General features: G+C 44.3%; 1 long non-coding RNA gene across 2 annotated transcripts in view; it reads left to right on the top strand.

Moving 5' to 3' along the window:
* Window positions 1–3,647, top strand: part of LOC141945685 (uncharacterized) — a 42,244-nt gene extending 38,597 nt beyond the window's left edge. For both annotated transcript variants that reach the window (XR_012629580.1, XR_012629579.1), the window contains exon 5: window positions 3,327–3,647. This is a non-coding gene — a long non-coding RNA (uncharacterized LOC141945685). The remainder of the gene's footprint in view (window positions 1–3,326) is intronic.
* The last annotated feature ends 10,045 nt before the right edge of the window (window positions 3,648–13,692 follow it).

Raw genomic sequence — 13,692 nt, 5'->3', positions numbered from 1 at the left:
CTGCTTTGTTACTCTAAAAATGTCATTCTCCTTTGCTGTGCTTCTGGGTATTGCTGTCATTTCTTACTTGTGGGCATAAATAATATCTGGGCTAGTGTCTTCATTAATTTGACTAAATTAATCACTGTTGCCAGGCAGCTGGACCTCTGAAGTCTTCAGTAAACCTCACTGTCTTCAGAGGACCGTGGAAGACCACATAACAGAAAACATCTCTTTCAGAGTTTTGTTGCCACAAATGATGCAGGCAGATCTGCGATGCTCTGTCTCATTTCTCCAGCTTTTTGGTTGACCTCAGCCTCTCCGCTTGTGTGCACCCATTACAAAACTCATGGGTAGAAACGATGACAGAAAGTATTAGCTACCGTAAGCTCTGAAGTCAACGATGCTGGAGCCATCATCTGAAAGTCTCTTTCCTACCGTCTGTGGAATGGTTGCCGTGGCCGTAGGGGACCTACAGCTTCATTTCAGATCATCTGTAGTGTCCCTTAAGGACTTCGGCCTTGCAACCACCTTCAGAAGACAGAAACCACTTTTCAGCTGGCTCTAGTTAGCTTCATGACCTTCCATCATAGCTAATGTAATTAGGCTTGAGGTGATTAACCAACGAGCCTACCTTGCTACGGATGTCTTATGATGAGCAAAAATTCACAATGAAATCTGCCTTGTGTTTTTGAAGGCACTTTACCCTTGGTCGTCTGAAAACTGGTCAATGTGGGCAAAGTATCTGGTAGGTAGTTGCGAGTGTCCCGTTGCAAAACCTCTCTGTTGCCCTTTCAGACAGCCCAGGACCTCCCCCAGTGCAGGTTAGGGGTGGGGAGGGCATGGGTATGGGCACAGGCACCAGTATGGAACTGCTTCCATCGGGACGTGCCCTGGCCTGTGGTCAGCATGGAAGAGACGAGCACCTTGGGCACATTTCATCCCCTGCATAAACTGGGGAGGTAGCACACACAGGAAAAAAAAAATTCAGGAGCTCTGTATTGTGCTGTCTCCCCTGAGCAGAGAGTAAAGAGAGAAGAGGTGGTTATGATGTAATAACATTTTCTTTTTAATGAGAAAAGTGCTTGATGTCAGTTATGCCATAGGAACCGAGGCCTCTGTGAGACAGCTGAGCACTGCACCATAAAATATTGTGTTTTGTAAAACTGGTGGAGTCGAGTACAAACTACAACGGAGAGAGCAAACTGAATAATGAAAACAGAAAGATGGCATTTCCCCACAGGGACTGGGAAACAGATGGAGTTTACACGACTCACGAAAACAGAAATATGCACACTTTGAGCTGCATCCAGCTTCACTGAAGTCAGTGAGAGTTTTCTTTTGACTTCAACGAGTGGTGGATCAGGTCCTTTAAGGCTTCTTTTGTTTGTTTTGACTTAGAAGAAAATATCATCTCTGTTGACAACTCTCTGTTATTCTCAGAGATACTGAACACTCACAAGTATCTCTGTATATGATGCATAAACTATGTCTAGGTAGATTTTCCTTATATTATTTTTTCCAAGCTACTGATCAAAGTTTAAGGGCTTAAAATACCTGAGACAGTCTTCATTTTAGTGATGCAATGTGTTGTGTAGAGGCCTCCACGCTAAACTCTTCCAAAAGGAGAAAAAACCTGTGCCTTATCCTGTAGGTAAAATTGAGATGTATTATCATGGAAAATTAAGGAAAGTACAAATCAATATTTTTGGATATAAATGCACAGTCTTACAACCTGCTATGATTAGAGAGCCATGCTGACATCCCGCCTGGTGAACAAGAGTAGTGTTGGGCAAGAAATCCATGACCCAAACGTGCATATTTTGGGTGAGGGCCAGATCAGTGGCCAAAGCATCGTGAGGATGGACCAGCCCAGCGACTGACCTGCTCTGGCACCATCAGCTGGGGGCGTGGGTTGGTGGGGACAGCAGAAGTGTTACTGCTTTGGCTCCTGTCCCTTCTGCATCCCCGTGGGTGCTCCCCTGTGCACCAGCGGTGCGTAAACCAGAAGAAACATCTCACACAGGCTGATGCTGACCTGAATGTGCTCATTCTCAGGGCTGCCATCATCCAAGAAGTCCCCATGCGGTGGGGCAGAGCAGGAGGAGCTGCATCTGAGCTCTTTAGGTGCTATAAGCAGCGTAGCTGCAGGAGTAGCAACACCTGACTCAGGATCCTTTCAGTAAAAATATGTTATTTCTCTCGTTTTGCTGCTCCAGAGTATGCAGAACCTTTCCTGGGAGCTGCAGCAAACACGAGCTGCTCTCGATGGAGGGCAGCAGGACTCGGGGGCTGGGCAAAGAGACATTTTAGTCCCTGCATTCTCTGGATTGATGGCAGGACGTTGCCACACAGATATTTTAGGGCTGCCAGTGCCCTCTCTGACCCACCGGGGAAATGAACGGGAGCACATGGAATCGAGAAGCCCTTTACTTAACCATTGTTTCCAGCCTCTGAATTACCTTGGGGCAGCTTGGCTAGTCTCCAGGCTCCAGGCAGAGTTTTAATTGACATTTGAAACCTCCGCTGCTTTACAGCCAGGTGAAAGCATGTGAGTACTTTAATTACGCTTTTCTGATGGCACTGTACAACAAAAGTTCAGATTTGGAAGAAATGTGAAGATCCCTTCTCTGGGGAGCTTTGCATCATTAGCCTCTGAAATGGATTATTTGTCACTAAAATAATTAATAAAGTAGCGAGTGTGAAGGACGGCTTGGCGGTGACACGGGGGGATGTGCCAGCTCCAGGGGGTGGCTGTGCCAGCCGCGGGTGGGGAGAGCAGCCAGCTCAGGAACGTCCCTGAGCCCATGTCCTGTGGCCCCAGGGGCCGTCCAGGGAAACAGTGACAGCTTTACTACCCAAGATGTCCGTCTGCCTGTTACCAGACCAAAGCAGAGCATGGTCTAATAATAAGCTGAACTTATTTTCTGAGCCCCTTTCTTTCTTTTTCTTTTTTTTTTTTTTTCCTCTTTGCTTTTCTTGCTTGCTTCCTTGCTTCCTCTCCCTTTCTCTTTTTAGTATCTTTTTCTCTCTTTCTTTCTAAAACCCTCATTTGGTTGCAGTTATCATTTTACTCGTCTTCCCTGCACCTTTCCGGTGCTCTTCCCCATCCTGCAGCCAGCATTTTAGAACATATTTTCAAAGCGAGTAGTATTTACCATTTCTGCTTTCTAAGATGATTCCTCAAATACGCTGATGCACTGAGACTCCTGACCCTGCTCACTGTAATCAAATAAATATTGATCGCACTTAACCTTACAGACCTTTAAGATGGGTGGTAGTTTTAATGGTTAATTAACAACTGTTAATGGTTTTAGTTGTGGAAAGATGTTTTTATTCTTTTACAGGAATTACTCCAAAGCCCGTGTCTCCCCTGCTGCGTGCACCCCAAAATGGTGTGGAGCCAGGGCTGTACCCCAGCACAGCCGCCGCTCACCCACACACCTGGAAGCATCCACCCACCCACCCACTGGGTGCATCCAGCCCTTCCCTTCATCCGGGCACCATCCGCGTCCTTTCACCTGTGGTCTGGGAAAACCAGGGAGCAGACGGCTGCAGAGCTGTTTCACAGCGAATAACAGGAGTTCCCACCTCTTCGCGGTACTTTCATATCTGTTGACTTTTTTTTCCCGTCTTGTTAATGATAGCATACTTTCTTTTCACATTCACTCAGTGTTGTCTGCTTTTTTACTTTACAAATTATTGTTTTTAGCCTTTGCTGTGACCTTCTGCAAAGTGGTATCTGAAACGCGGGGCTTGTGTTCTCATCAGGAACCAGAGGCAGGCTTCATTAATTTGGTAACAGCTTTCTATCGACTGAGGTGGGGCTGCAATTTCAATAGCCAAAGCCTAATGGTAGGGCAAGGACAAGTCTTGCAGGGGAGAAAAATGCAGCTCTGCTCCATTCTAGGCTGCATTTAACTTTGTGTGATACGGAGCAAGTCATATAACCTCTCTCTGCCTGTATTTTGAGATCCAAAGTCAAATTACACCCTTTTCCACTTTAGGAAGTGATCCAAATAAAGAAACAAATATATAAATGCTAAGTTCACGTTATTACATTCAAACTATTTCCTTCAAAGGAATTGCTCTGTATAGGAAAGTTATTTTTAAACACTATTTATTTCAGTCGCTGTTGCAAATGTTCTTTTGCACATCCAATTAAAAATCACATTTTCTGTAATTTATAACTTAAATCAATTTCAGCTACCAGCCTTTCATGTTTAGTATTAGGTATGAGACTCTGAAAGTGAGTCACAGGTAAACCATAAAATTAGTAATTGTAGTTTCTGAGGGATTGTGGAGTTTTTCTGTGATCCACAGAGATGTCTTCAGCAAACTTGAAGAGGAGGAGCTTTGCAAGTGTACCTGATACAAGGAAGAATATATTAAAGATAAACAGTGATGGTAGTACTTTATCTGCAGGAAATATCGAGTTCCTAATCCCAATTATGAATTTAAATTGTACCATTTGAATTTAGGGAAAGCAGATAAAGAAATAAAAGTTTGACAGCATTGTAATCTGAACTGAATAATCAACAGTGTGCAGCGATGCTGGGTGGCACCTGCCAGGTCCCGTGGGCCCCCAGGGAGCTCCTCCACCCCCAGTGCCATCCCGCTGGGCAGAGCATCTTCAGGACCCAGGGAAGGGAATCAGAAATAGATTTCTTAGTGGAAATGAGAGGATTTCCGCTGCTGCAAAGGTGGTGCAGGTTCATGATCAGAATCAGGTTCGTGGCCATTAACAGTGTTCAAGGCTGCCTGTTGTGGCTTGGGCTGTGTCATGGCCCGGATTGGAAGCCCAGAGAATCGAAATGGTTCTGTGGTCCCCTCGGGTTAAATTAAGTTGAAACGACACTAAACAACTGGTTAAAATGTTCTACTTGCAGTAGAGAACAATTTAAACTTGGAAAAGGATAATATGCAGTGTGTTGGAAAGGAAAGGAAAGGAAAGGAAAGGAAAGGAAAGGAAAGGAAAGGAAAGGAAAGGAAAGGAAAGGAAAGGAAAGGAAAGGAAAGGAAAGGAAAGGAAAGGAAAGGAAAGGAAAGGAAAGGAAAGGAAAGGAAAGGAAAGGAAAGGAAAGGAAAGGAAAGGAAAGGAAAGGAAAGGAAAGGAAAGGAAAGGGAAGGGAAGGGAAGGGAAGGGAAGGGAAGGGAAGGGAAGGGAAGGGAAGGGAAGGGAAGGGAAGGGAAGGGAAGGGAAGGGAAGGAAAGGAAAGGAAAGGAAAGGAAAGGAAAGGAAAGGAAAGGAAAGGAAAGGAAAGGAAAGGAAAGGAAAGGAAAGGAAAGGAAAGGAAAGGAAAGGAAAGGAAAGGAAAGGGTCTAAGAAATGGGGATCAGCACCCCTGGATCCAGCGTTGTCTCAGGTCCGGTAATCCTGGGTGGTGGGTGCACACCCAGCAAAGCTTCTGTCCCCTTTTAAATTCATCTTATCAGCTGATTTGCATACTAGACGAGGAGGGGCAGGGATTCCAGAAACTGATTTCCATGAGATGAGGAAGAAGGTGGAGCGGGGGTTCCAGTTGAGTCGGTGGTCGTTGCCCAGCTTTGGTTTTTCCTCTGTTCCCAGAGATCTTATCAGTCATCCCAGAAGCTCACCTCTTATCAGGTCTTGTTACCACTTCAATGGCGAAGGCCCATTAGTCATTAGCAAGTCATTAGCAAGGCAAGCCTGGTGTCTGGCTTGCACAATGGGGTTTCGCTCAGTCCATGTCTGCCCCTCTGAGGTTCATCTAAGGAGTTTGTCAGTGCGACTGCAAGGGGGTGGGGGGTGCAGCCTTCCATACACTCCCGCTTCCTTGGGGGACATCCCTTAGACTAATCCCAAGGCCACAGCTTGTCCTTGAGGTTTTCTGTGTCGATGAATGTTTGAGGCATTGCTCCCTTCAGCTCCTTACACACTGTGCCAGGGAGAACTCACCCGTCCTCTGCTGACTGTTCCCTGGGCCTGGAAGCCCTCGGCGGCTGGAGAGGTGCTTCCCGCCAGCTTCGCTCTTGCCTCCTGCCATCCCCAGGCCGATGAAAAGCGGGTGCAGGCCACAAGCTGCCGCCGGTTGTCATCCCTCCTCCATCCTTGGGCCCTTCTGAAAAATGGGGAGGGCAGCTCAGGCTCAGAGTGTCCCAGGTGCACGCTGAGTTAACTCTGCCAAGCTTGACGGATGGATAAAAATATCCAGAGAAGTGTCTAAATGTTTGATCCTGAACTCTGAGGATAAGCACGGGGCCTTAGGCTCCGTCAGGACACCTGGGCTGAAGCTCTTCTGCAGAAGCTCAGCTCCGTGGTACCGTTGCTGCTGAGCCATTCCTCCTCCCTCCCGTGCCTCTGCTGGCACAAGCCTCAGCTCACAGTGATATAAGACAATCACTGAGTGATAGCAGTGACACCGTACAGTGATAAGGCATCTCATACCGCTTCGGAAGCGTCTGAGGAGCTGAAACAGCATTTCCTTATGTTGCCAGCACTGTACAATGCGCCGTTAGCCCCGGGCTCCAGAGAGATCCCCAGCTGCCGAGGAGATGGACAAACAGCTCTGGCACATGACTGAAATACCGCAGGTAGAAAGAAAAATGTAATATAGCACCATTGTGAAGCAGTAATATTCTCATATTTCATCATTTCGAGATATCTCAAAATCTGCTGTCAGTCAAGACCAGCTTGCCAGGGTTCCTGTTTTTAACATCACACAAATATTTTTGTCACCTCTTCCATCAACTTAACAAAAAAAATATCACAAGACTTTCAGTTTTTCCTTTCCTGCCTGATCTTTTTTCCAGGCTAAACAAAGAAAATGTCTCATCTAGATGCCAGGCTGTACTTCATTTTGACTTTATCTCTCTCAGCGCAGAGCCTTCTCCTCCCCCTGCAAGCCCCAGTTCAGCAGTGCCACTGAAATGACAGCTCCATCCTTCTCTTTCCTCATCTTCTATTTATTACAGAAGATGCAGAGACCTCTGTCACATGGGGGGGAAGTGAAGAAGGTAATTGTGAGAGGAACACAGCGTATTTTTCTCCTTGGTTTGAGCACTCACTTTTTTTTTCTTGTTGTTTGTATAAATTATACATCCTTGCCCATCCGCTTTGCACCTCCAGTGTTGCTTATACATCCTGATGATAAAAATAGCTGACTAACTCTGGTTGATAAAAGATCTGAAAAAAGAGTGTCAGTGGGAGTGTGACTGCCCTATTTTTTTTGGTTAATTAAAATGTGAATGTTTCCTCCATCTCAAGCCCTCCGTGATTTTGTTTCTTTTCTTCCAGAATACTGAACTTGCAGTGTTTGTCTTCAGATGGGGACCCCTGGCCGCGTAAGACCCAATGTCGTTGCTCACAGAGCCCTAGGGTCGGGGGGTCTGGGCTGGCAGGAGCTGGGGAGGCTCAGTCCCACCTGCTCCCTGCAGGTCGCTCAGGGACCTGTCCAGGGGGGTTGAGCATCTCCCAGGATGGAGCCCCACAGCCTCCTTGGGCAGCCTGCCCCAGGCTCTGACCAGCCTCACAGTAAAAAGGTGTTTTTTTCTGTTCAGTCAGGCTTTCCTGTATTTATTCATGCTGGTGGTGCCTTACACACCATGTAGCCCCTTTGCTTTATGGGGAGTAGGATGTTTTTCAGTGCTAGTCTGGCCAAAACTGCTCCTTAGTTATAATACTGACATTGAAAATGGCATTTGGGGTCTGATCCCAAATCAGCTCACTTCTGCAGTCAGCAGAGCATCTGGGGACCCTCAGTTAAACTGATCCCAAAATAATCCAGCACCTGGTAGTCCATTGTAAAAGCTACTACAGATTTGCTGTCGTATTAGCTCACTCTAGTTTTCATTTCAAGCATCTTGCGATGCAGATGGTCTTTCAACACTGGTTGCATCTCAGTGGGAACCCAGGTGGCTGGAAATCAGCTCCCTTCCCAGGGAGGCTTTGAACCTGACAATATGCCTGGCGTACTCTTGATGCCTTGGGCCACCCTGGGACTACAGCAACTGGGTATAGATTTGAGACTGATACACATATGCACTAGTACTGTTTTGGCAGTTTTTAATAGGTCTGGACCAATCAGGCATTTTTTGGTGTCTTTTTTCCTGAAAGTAAACAAAAAAAAAAAAGAAAAAAAGAAGAAAGGTCAATAGTCCTTTTTGTAAAATGAAAAGTGAATGGTAAAAAGCATCAGTGTGAACTCAAACCTGTGCGAGGCTGAAAGTACTTGTTCATTCAAGCTCCAGACCCAGCATGTCACAGGTCAGCATGCTTCAGTAATGTGATGGATGTTTACGTGGACAATAAAATGTTCAATTCCAGAGAAATTAGAAATAAAGTAATAAAAAGAAATAAAGTCCAAGACTTTCAAAAGAAATTGAAAAATCTGTGTTTCAAGTGAGAAGCACATTTCTGGGTAACAGGGTTGTAAAGAAGACTTTTTAAGGTTTTCTTTGTAAATTATTCTCCATCTGTATCTACACATTCCTCCAGAACACCAGGTATTAGTCTTGCTAGAGGCAGGGTAGGTTAGAAAAGACTCCCAGCCTCATGGTATCTGCAGTCTTAGATGTGCAGAGGCACAAGTGTTTGCAGATCATTTGGATAGAGGCAAGACCTCCCCCTTGTTTCCTCTTGGTTTGCACATTCCAACCTTGGCACCTCGCAAATGTTCAGGAGAAGGAGACCTCCCCTTTCTGCTCATGTGAGTACGAGACTTTTGTCTTCTGCATATGTCCAGGCAGCAGCTTCAGAGCAGTCATCTCCTTACAGCAAACTGCAACGCTATTAACAACATTTTATAAAGTATAAGAGGAACCACTGGTCTTCACAGTTCCTGGGGAGGAGGAAAATGAATCTTATTTTCACTTATGGGACGGCATGAGGAAGCATCTGACTATTACAGGACTGCAAAGCATTGCTGTTAGGGCAATATTACAGTGCAGACTTTCACACTCGGCGTTAATGATGGTGTCAATTCAAGCATTGCTGTTCAACGATATAATCAGGTCCCTTAGACAACTCTTTGTGAGGAAAATTGCAAGTTTCAACCTGGGAACTAGCAAAAATAATTAAATAGCTTAACTGGAAATTTAGAATATTGTATTATGAACAGGCTTGAAGAAATGCAATCAAATTTTTGAAAATGTGTAGTTTTATCAGAACGGGAAAGCTTCCTCTATCATTCACATCTCAGAGCAGAAGTGGAATTTTTGTGTCTTGGGCTTTCGGGCTGGCACATGTGGGTTCTGCAGTCTGGAAGAAATTTCTTTGTGGTATCATAGTGTGAATTTAAGAGATTTTTTCTCTCAGTCTGTTGGAGACCCAGCGTAGTCCTTGAATTGGGGTCACGTGGCTGTAGCCCAGGTGAGCTGCTGGAGCAGCCCTTCTGGGTGCTCAGGAGATGTCTGTTTAAAAGCTCTTTACTGTCAATTCTGTCATGCTTTTCTATTTCAGGTACATCCTCTGAAAAAGAGTAAGACATTTTAATCTTGAGAAGGGTTTGAAAGGTAGAGGTTTCTGTAGCCAGAGGTGTTCACTACTCAGGTACATGAAGGTCTTGCCGAGATGATGAAAAGGAGGGTCCTGGGCAGGTGGTTACAGTGGAGAAGTCAAAACACCCAGAAGAAGGAAAGTGGCTATGGTCTGTGAGTAACAATGATCCAGAATAACATCCCCTTCGTTTCATGTTGCAAGTAGTCAGAAGAAGTTTTATGTGGTGATGCTCTGGGGAGACCTTAGAGCAGCCTCCCAGGACTGAAGGGGGCTACAGGAAAGGGGGGAGGGACTCTTGATCAGGGGTGTAGGAATAGGGTGAGGGGAAATGGGTTTAAACTGAGAGAGGGGAGATTTAGATGAGATCTAAGGCAGAAATTCTTCCCTGTGAGGGTGGTGAGGCCCTGGCACAGGTTGCCCAGAGAAGCTGTGGCTGCCCCCTCCCTGGAAGGGTTCAAGGCCAGGTTGGACGGGGCTTTGGGCAACCTGGGCTAGTGGAAGGTGTCCCTGCCCAGGGCAGGGGGTGGGACTGGATGGGCTTTAAGGCCCCTTCCATCCCAAACCGTTTGATGATTCTATGATTCTATGAATACAATAATTATGCAAATAAATGTGTAGTACCTGTGTTTAACTTATTGCTATTTTCTTTTGCATATGTTCAATTTTTTATTTCCTTTGTGTTCTAAAATAAATATGAAAGAAAATGAAGAGTCTATAGAAAGAAGATAACACTGAGCACCCTTCTAGCAAGATGTGCTAAATCAGAATTTTAAAAACTGTCTTTATTCTCCAATTTGTTACATGACAAAACTTGCTTTGCTGCTGTCCCAGGGCAACAGACATTCATTCAAGTAAGGTTTTATTCCTAGTGGCTCCAGACCAGTATATTATAAGAATTCTTAGAATAATGAGCTCTTACATCCTCAAAAAAAGACAATATAGCAGTGAAAAAATAGCCATAGAAGATTTGTCAGAAGGGCAATTTCCAGCTAAGGAGAACGTATATTAAAGTCTGCTCTAAAAGTGTTCTTGTTGCTGCTTGCTTGTGGTTCAGTATTGCATGTCCTTGGGTTGCTATCAATTGAAGTCCCATGCGTTTGAAAAACTAAAGAGAAACCAAGTAAGTTTATAAATGTCAGGAATTTAGGGTCATGAAACAGGTAAGTCCAATTATTGCTGGTCTTTGATCTCCCCATATGCACATGGACATTTTTCAGAATAAGCACACGGCTTTAAAAGACACCCAACTAATTTACAACAGAGAAAAACAATCAGGTCTCCAGAAAGCTTGACAGCTGACTGTGCTTCCTCCTCACGATCCATGTGTAGAAGTCAGTTCTTATTAATACTTGTTTATACCTTGGTGGAACTTGTGCAGATTTTGGGACTGTCAACTTTAGGCACTTCATGAACATGGAAGAGAAATGGCATTTTGAACAAAGTAGTTTAAAAGTTATTGCAGTTCTCTTTTGGAAGCTTGACCGTTTTGATAATCTATGTATTCACCCATATGGTAAATATTTTCTTCCAATGAAGAAAAATAAGCACTAGCTTTAACCATGACTGAACAGGAAGAAAACTCCTCCTTTGTCCTCCTCCTTTACTTAAATCATTTATCTGGACACCCCACTCCACACCCCCCTCACCCCCCCACCCACCCCCCCCATTCACTGTTTCTTAAGATCCAGTCTCAGGTATGTAACAGTACCACAACATAATCTCATGCTTAAGACCAAGTCTGTTTATTTACATTTTAAACTCATTCCTCTCATAAGCAAGGAACGTTTGGACAACAGCTCATTCCTAGAAATCATTTCCTATGAGAAAGTGCTTGTTTAAAACCAGAGACTTAACCAAGCCAAGCATGGTTATGACTGATTTGGACTAATGTTAGTTTTCAAAGCTGAGAAGCATTTTGAGACTAATCCTCGTAGTATTTACTCTGCATCTCATAAGACTGTTTACCCTGGGGAGGGCTTAACCCTGCAAGAATTTGTGGAATACTATGAGAATAATTCTCCTTTTCACACTTTCCTTAATAACCCAGGCAGTGATGCAGAAGAGTAGGATTATTCTAGACAGTTCCCAAGAAAATGCTTGTACATGCTAATGAGGAGAAAAAGCAAGAACCAGCGTTGTTCGGGCTGGAGACAAGAATCCCAAGGAGAGACATGAGAAGTCTTTAATTATGTAAAAGCATATTGCAAAGAACAAAGCATTAAGCCGTTATCCATGTCCACTCAGGGCAGAGTGAAAACGGATAGTCTTAAATTACAGCAAAGGAGGATTCTTTAGTTATTAATAAATGTTTTCTGCCGTATTTAAGAGCACCTGGGCACTGGCAGATTGCCCGTGGAGGCTGTGGGTCCGCATCCTTGCTCTGAGAGGGGGTTGGAAAACATCTGTGGGCAACGGTTCAGATCTGTATAATCCCACGGAGGATTTAAGGGATTTAGAGTCCCTTTTAGTCCCTTGTCCTACTAATATCTGACTTTCATTTCTCCTATATTTTAGTTACATGTTTAGTAATTAAATGTGACCTGAGATTAAAAGATCCTTAGGTCGTATAAGTAATAATTAATGAAGATTCGGGACAAACCTGTGAGGCCACTATTCCCATTTTACAGATGGGGAAACTAAATAAGGGAGATGGAGTGCTCAGTGATGCACACAGAGGCTGTGGTTTCAATCGAGCCCAGGAGTGCTGACTCCTCTGCTTTTCCCTTCCCTATAACCAGACACATTTATTTTCCTGTTACTACCTCTGTGAAATAGTCCCTTACTTGCTGTCCAGAAAGGGCTTTCTCCTCTTTAGAGTGATTAACTAGAGTGATTTGAAATCTGGGCAGAGCTCATCTCTGAAGCAAAGGAGTAAATGAATCTGGTGGGAAGGATGAGGCTACGCAGATAGGGGAGCAATGGATAATTTTCTGTGAAACACAGCATAAGGAAAAAAAAACTAATGAAAGGACTGGAAAAAAGGCAGTATTGCTGTTGTTAGTGGGGTGTCCTTTCAAGTGTGATCTTTTTGTGTCTTAGAAGATTTGTTTGCTTTTCAAACACGATAACAGCCTATCAATAACAGTAATAAAATACTAACTTTTTCAGATACTGTTTTTGTATACATCCTTCTTGGCTTTAACTTGTTTTTTTTCACTGAGTTGCCTTCTTTCTTGAAAGTATTCCCATGAGGAAAATCAGTGTTTTATATCTCTCTGGGAACAACCACCTCAGAAGTCAACAATCTTTTTCCACTTGATGTCTGAGCCACACATGATGATAATAATAACAACAGCAGCAACAACAACTATGAAGGGAATTATTTTGTGAAATACCTTGTTTCAGTCAGATTAAGAGTAATTTTTTTGCTCTTCGTCGGTCTTCTGTCCAGCTCTTATCACCCAAGTTCCTCCCCTTCAGGAACCCTACACCAAGAGTATGTGCACAGAGCTTCAAGCTCTGTTTCATGAACTATCAGTTCTTTCAACACTGAAGTCAGCTTGGATTACTCTATGTGTTTGTTCAGTCCTGTTCATTATTATATTTGGTTTATAGGTAAAATGGTAAGATTTTAGCCCCAAATCTTAAAAATTTGACGAGGGCATTAGATACTGGAATAATAATAACAACATTCAACCATGGCAAGCACCGGTTGACCTCTGTAGACTTAAATTACTCTGAAAGGTGACTGGGCAGAGTTTTGGGATGATGGTTCAGCTCTGCAGTGGGTGGTTTGTGTTTGTGCAGGGAACAATCCCAGGTGCCCGTCCTGGAGGACCGATGAATCCTTGGTGTCTGAGCAAGGGGGTCGCTGCCCTGCCTGCTGGCTTCCTTCCCCTGTCTTCCATCTTCAGATCATTTTATGAATCAAAGATAGGTACCGACATCTCACGAAGCTGCTCTAAGAACGTAATCCCTCTGTCTCTGAGGGGAAGCTTCAGCATTACGTTTCTACGTGCCTGAAAGGGCTCTATGCCAGATCCCACCTCTGGTGCTGTTTCCAGATTCCACAGACAGAAAATGTTCTTCCACCACACCTGAATCAAGAAAACAGCTGTCATAAATACAGCTTAGAGAAAATTGTCTGGTTAATTAAAAGAAAATGGAGCATTTGAGTCTAAACCCCCAAATCCCAGACAAAGCAATTTGCAGGTTGAGGAGTGGCCGAGTTTGGAAGGCATCGGTGCTCTCACTGCTTTGCTCCATGCTTCTTATTTCTAATTTGTCCAGCTCCAGGTTGAAAAGCCAACTAA

Source organism: Strix uralensis, chromosome 7 (assembly GCF_047716275.1).
Source record: "Strix uralensis isolate ZFMK-TIS-50842 chromosome 7, bStrUra1, whole genome shotgun sequence".
Lineage (NCBI taxonomy): Eukaryota > Metazoa > Chordata > Aves > Strigiformes > Strigidae > Strix > Strix uralensis.
The sequence above is the reverse complement of the archived record's forward strand: the minus strand, read 5'-3'. Positions and strand labels throughout refer to the sequence as shown.